This window comes from Hyperolius riggenbachi, chromosome 2 (assembly GCF_040937935.1).
Source record: "Hyperolius riggenbachi isolate aHypRig1 chromosome 2, aHypRig1.pri, whole genome shotgun sequence".
Classification (NCBI taxonomy): domain Eukaryota; kingdom Metazoa; phylum Chordata; class Amphibia; order Anura; family Hyperoliidae; genus Hyperolius; species Hyperolius riggenbachi.
Genome location: NC_090647.1, coordinates 351,136,427 through 351,143,108, shown reverse-complemented (window position 1 = coordinate 351,143,108; position 6,682 = coordinate 351,136,427).

Sequence of the window (6,682 nt, the reverse complement as noted above, 5' to 3'; positions counted from 1 at the left end):
CGCAGACATGGGGAGAACATACAAACTCCTTGCAGATGGTGCCCTGGCTGGGATTCGAACCGGGAACCCAGCGCTGCAAGGTGAGAGCGCTAACCACTACGCCACCGTGCTTGCAATCTACCACACACCATTCAATTTTCATAAAAATGTATCCAAAAATCCAACACTCCTAATCATCTTTTATCGAATAAAAATGGGAAATTCAATCAGATTTCTCAAAGGAATAAAAAAAGGTTTCAATTTTTCGGGACTACCGATCCTATTGATCAAACTGGTGTAAAATTGGATCTTTTAATCAGGGCTGTGGAGTCTGAGTTGGAGTCGGTGCAATTTTGGGCACCCGGAGTCGGAGTTGGAGTCGTTGATTTCATAAACTGAGGAGTCGGATGATTTGTGTACAAAATCCACAGCCCTGTTAAGTATTAGACTAAGGAGTCGGAGTCGAGGAGTCGGAGCCATTTTCGGTACCCGGATTCGTGGTTTCATGAGCTGAGGAGTCGGAAGATTTTTGTACCGACTCCACAGCCCTGCTTTTAATTGTATGGTGTGTGGCCACCTTTAGGGCTCTTACACTAGCAGCATTTTGCAATGCGATTCTGATCGCTATGAGATCACAAATCACTAGGTACTCAACTAACAGAACCAACGGGGATGTTTCATTAGTGCGATGCAATTGCGATGTGGTTTTTCCTGATTACAGTTGACGTGCATGCTGAATATTTCTTGCGCCTCAGCTCCTATACAAAGTACAAACGTAAACATACCGCAATCACATTGTACACCCGAGGGATTGGATGAAAATCTCGGCAGAGAAATGTGATCAGAACACAGTTTCTCAGTGAAAAATATCCCTGCCTCCTTTAAACTATACGCTAAAAAACTGTTGTGTTTTAGCTTTCTATAGCAGTGCATTGTGAAAAAAAACTTTTTGTATCCGAGTCATATGGAGACATGGACATTACCTTGCACAGCAGTTGTCTTTTTAGTTATAACTGACAACAACTGATTTAGTGTAAAAAGGACAAAGTCCTTTCACATAAATCAGTTTCTGCCAGTTATAGCTGAAAGGACAACTGATTTGCAAGGTAATGTCCACGTCTCCCTATGGTTTAGCTCCCGTTATATGCGTTTGTCATGTCCCACGACTTTGTGGTTTATTTTCATTGATCTGTATTGACACTCTGCTGCCCCCTTCTGTCCACTATCTTTGTTTGCTAATGCAGAGATTTATTGTAATGTATAATTTTTCCCTTCTCAGCTCCTGTAGTTAGACTTGTGATGCTTAAAGAGAAACTCCGACCAAGAATTGAACTTTATCCCAATCAGTAGCTGATACCCCCTTTTACATGAGAAATCTATTCATTTTCACAAACGGATCATCAGGGGGCGCTGTATGGCTGATATTGTGGTGAAACCCCTCCCACAAAAAACTGAGTCCGTACTCCTGGCAGTTTCCTGTCTTGCTGCATTGTGGGAAATGGCTGTTTACTACTGCCAAAAAACCATGCAGCAGCTACATCACCTGCCAACAGTAAAAATGTCACCATGTAATAAATGTCAGAATGTAAATCAGGGATTTAAAAGATTTTACAATGGGCAAACACTGACTAAATCATTTATACATAATTATTGTAAAAATGAAGCACTTTTTTTATTACATTATTTTCACTGGAGTTCCTCTTTAACTCCTCCCACTCTGCTGTGAGGAACCATTTTATGCCAGTACATGACGGTATACAGAAGTCCCTCTGTACCTGGTCAAAGTATCGTCTTTTACCTATTGAATTGTTAATTTACAAGTTCTGGAGTGTGAAGAATAAACACTTAGACCTTTCTTCCTGTCAATTTGATCCAGTTAAGCTGGCTGATGAGACTGTAAAGGAGTGAGCCATACTATTACAGGTCAGTCACACACGCACACGCACACGCACACGCACACGCACACGCACACGCACACGCACACGCACACGCACACACACACACACACACACACACACACACACACACACACACACACACACACACACACACACACACACTAAGCTGTCTCAGTAATATCTACACTCACTGCCAGCATAGCCGAGTCAGAACAGTTTCAACTGCAAGCCTTTTTCATAATGAACTGTTATGGAAAGTTAAAATGCATCCGTTTTTCAAATCCAAAGCCTTAAAGGGACTCCGAGCTCAGAAAAAAAAGGAAAGTTGTACTCACCAGGGGCTTTTTCCAGCCCAGTGCTGGTCGGGAGGTCCCACGCCGGCGTCCTGGCTCCTCTTCTTCACCCCGCTCCGGAATGGCTGACAGGCCGCAGCCCGGGCGACACTCTCCCGAGTGTCGGGCTGCTCCTTCCGCATATGACGCGGATTACGTCACACGCCGGCCGCCTCGAGTCATCACGGCGGCCGGCGTGAAAGTACTGCGCATGCGCGCTTTGTTCGCGCATGCGCAGTACTTTCACGCCGGCCGCCGTGATGACGCGAGGCGGCCGGCGTGTGACGTAATCTGCGTCATATGCGGAAGGAGCAGCCCGACACTCGGGAGAGTGTCGCCCGGGCTGCGGCCTGTCAGCCATTCCGGAGCGGGGTGAAGAAGAGGAGCCAGGACGCCGGCGTGGGACCTCCCGACCAGCACTGGGCTGGAAAAAGCCCCTGGTGAGTACACCTTTCCTTTTTTTTCTGAGCTCGGAGTCCCTTTAAAAGCATGGTAAAACCATGCAGGATTGGCTGCATCAACATGTCGATTTTGAGCACAGCAATGGGTGATTCTCCCTTTTTGTGCTTTGGTGTGGAGTTTCCTTAGGCTGAGTTTGCTCCAAGTATGTTTTATAAAGGGCACTTAGTAACTGTTCAAAATGATCCTTCTTCAAACTGAAAAAAAAAATACCCACCTTTCTGCAAGCATAGCAGGTGCGTAAAGAGAATAGTCACCCTGAATATCTAAATTCTTTACTACAGCTTCTAATCATTTGGCTGATATTACATGGAACTAGCTGGCAGTGTTATTTTTCACAACATGCTTGCTAAAAGAGGAAAGGGAGTGTATTTGTTCATTTTAGCCTACAGCAACCCTAAGCTAAATACACCTGTCTGACTATCAGGTTTTGTGTGACTCACGGAATGACTCAGGCACAATGAGTAATAAAGTTGTGAAGAAAAGTTATAAATATCACTGTATAAAGACCATGGATTCATATTTAAAAAACATTAAGTATTATAAAGCACAACAAAAACATAGTTGTTGTTCATAACATTTAAAGAGCACCTGTTATAGGAATGGTTTGCATGGCCTGTTGGACATCAGTGTGATGTCACAGCTATATTGCTGAATGACAAACTAACCTCACATTGAAGTAAAGGGAATGTCAAACTGATTGCAGTTATGAAGTTAGTAGGGAGAGCATTTCTGAGGATAAAAGCACTATTTAGTGCATCTTTTCTGATGTCCTAAAGTTTCCCTTACATCTCCTCAGCAGAGCCCAGTAAAGCTTCTGTTTGTGAGGCCCCTCAGTTGTGTCCAGTTATTCAGAATTCCTTCCCATTACCCTGCAGTTCATCACTTTGGGGTTGATTCATTAAGCTGCTAAAGCAGCGCAGCTTAATGTGGGCAGCGCGAGTTGTGTGCATGCTACATGCGGTAGTGCAGCGTGGCGTGCGCTGGTAACTTGTGCGCGCTCCATTCACATAGCAGCCGCTCCACTCGTCCCGCCCTCAGATCCAGTGGCTTCATAGCACGTGATCCCCGCTCTTTGATTGGCCCAATAGGCTGCAAGGCCTATTTTACTTATCCCTATACATAATGTAATTATGTAAATGCTCAAAGGAGATTTAAAGCCCAAGGTCAGCCAGTTGTTTTTTTTATTTCTTGTGATAGTAAATTTACATCAATTAGCAATGCTCATGCATTGCACATCTCTGCTGCTTGCAACAAATATATTTAAAACACCTGGCTGCTGTCTCCTGCCTCGGTCATCTGGCTCAGTGTTGCCAGCATAGCAGGAGTTCTTTTCCCAGCATAGAGAACACCTGACCCACCTACTTCCTCCCTTTGCTGAAAGAGATTAAGGCTGCATTTCCACTTGTGCGGTGCGAATCGCCGCGGTAAAAATTCGCATGCGGATGCGAAATTCGCATGCGGGTCCATGCGAATTTTCATGCAAATTCGCACGCGAATTCGCATGGATGACGATGTGTGCGAATTTAACCATGGCACTGCTGGTGTGCTTTTCCATTGTTTCTATGCGAATTCGCATGAAAATTCGCATGAAAATTCGCATACCCAAACCTCATGCGAATTTCCTATGAAATACATTGTATGCGATTCGCATAGCGGTATGCGGCATGCGAATTCTGATGGCTCTGCCATGCGAATTTTTTCTGCACAGAAAAACGCAAAGGAATCCTGACAAGTGGAAACAGTCCCATTCACTTGTATTGCTATGCGAATTTGCATGCGAAAAACGCATGCGGATTCGCGATAGTGGAAATGAGCCCTAACTCTTTTTGGCAGCACCACAGCTGCAGTTCTTCTTTTCCCACTGTGTAATAAAGCATTTAACCCCCACCCCATTGTATCTATAAAAGTGAACTTTCATCACCCAGCCCTGCATGCAATAATAAACCATGTCGCACTGCTAGAAATACACTGAAAATGGTGTGAAAAGGTTTTTTGTTTTTTATTTATACACTAAGCAGGGACAAGAAATGACTAGAAGATAAGACTCTTGAGCTTTAGCTGCTGTTTTTGGCCACAAAGAGTTAAAGGACACCTAAAGTGAGAGGGATATGGAGGCTGACAGGCTGTCCTGCTGATCAGTAGTGTCTGAATAACACACCTGAAACAAGCATGCATGACATCTAGTCAGATTTTTGTCAGAAGCATCTCATCTGCATGCTTGTTCAGGGTCTATGGCTAAAAGTATTATGCTACGTACACACATGCGACAACGATTGTTCGTTAAGAACGACGAACGAACTTTTAATTGATGAAAGAACGACCTAAGTAAAGGTAGTTTTAAAATGTGTGTAACGATCTGATCGTTAGAACGAACGTTACATCACAGAAAGCAACTATTGCGCCTGCGCATAAAAATGAGAAGTTCCATGGAGAAATAGTGAAATGCGCATGTCAAGCCTAGTACGAACGATCGTTTCCAACGATGTACTACTTTTGCAAACGATCGTCGTTGGTTAAAATCCGCCGAGACAGAACTTTCTTTTGTAGCGATTTGGCTCGTTCGTCGTTTGCCTTAATAGTCGGTGGTTCATTTTTTGTAACGATCGTCGTTGGTAAAGATCGGGGAACGATCGTTACAAACGACTATAGTCGCATGTGTGTACGCACCTTAAGAGTCAGGGAATCAGCAGGACTTCCATATATTGTTTGAAAGGAAATAAATATGGCAGCCTAACTATATCTCACTCCAGGTTTCCTTTAAAGGACTTACGAGGCCAGTTTTCCAAAGAAATTTTTTTTAGATACCTGCATCAGTTTGTAAGGCATGGAGGACGCCGTCCGCGCCCTCTGTGCCGTTTTGCCGGGTCCCCGCCGCTCAGTAGCCTCCCGAACGGCTCCCGACCGCACGGCCCGGGTCGGGCTCTCCAGCCTGCACAAAGATGGCCGCCGGAGCTGGCTGCCGGAGCTGGCCGCGGCTGCGCAGTCCACATAGCCGCGAGTGCGGCTGCGCAGCTCTAAGGCCAACCCCCCGTTCCACGCTACAGGAAACAGCCTGTTACATGGATCGGGGGGTTGGCCCTAGAGCTGCGCAGCCGCACTCACGGCTATGCGGACTGCGCAGCCGCGGCCAGCTCCGGCAGCCATCTTTGTGCAGGCTGGGGAGCCCGACCCAGGCCGTGCGGTCGGGGGCCAAACGGGGGGCTACTGAGCGGCGGGGACCCAGCGGAACGGCACGGAGGGCGTGGACGGCGTCCTCCGTGCCTTACAAACTGGTGCAGGTATCTAACTTTTTTTTCTAAAACTGGCCTCGTAAGTCCTTTAAGCTCTAAAAGAGAGAAGAGGTGGGTAAGGTTTGGTGATGTGTGTACAGAGACTGGCTGCTGCTCCCTCCCAGTACTGGCCATGTTATGTGGGTGATGGTGGAATGGGGGGGGGGGATTGGAGAGCTCTGTCTCAAGAATTGCACATGGTACCACTGGTACGGCTACTGTCTGGTAAAGGCAGCTGACTTCCACTCAAACGTACATGCATGAAAAAACCTCCAGTGCTGGCCATTTGCAATTAGCTGCAGAGGCCCTGCAAATAAACAGGAGTGGCTAACAGGCTGTATTGTTGTTAGCCATGCCCGTTCAAGAGCCCATAAGGACTCATTTGCACTTGTGTTGATGTGAGTATGCATCAGAATCCCTCTAGCCTTGCTATGTATGGCTATGGGGATTCACATGTGTGATGTGAAAAATGTTACCGACCGTACTTTTTTATCCACACACGCAAACTCGGAAGCAGCCTATTGAATTGAATAGGCTGCAGTTCCCTGTCCGAATTTGCGTGCAGGGAATTGCTCCAGTTTGCCCTTAGTGGAAATGAGCAAAGACAGAACGACTGGGTCTCCACCTGGATTTGTGCAAAAATGCTGGTTTATTGTACCATAGTAATAAAAAAAAACACACGACGTTTGGCCAGCGGCCTTTATCAAGTGTTACACACACTGAGTGAAAACTCACATATAAA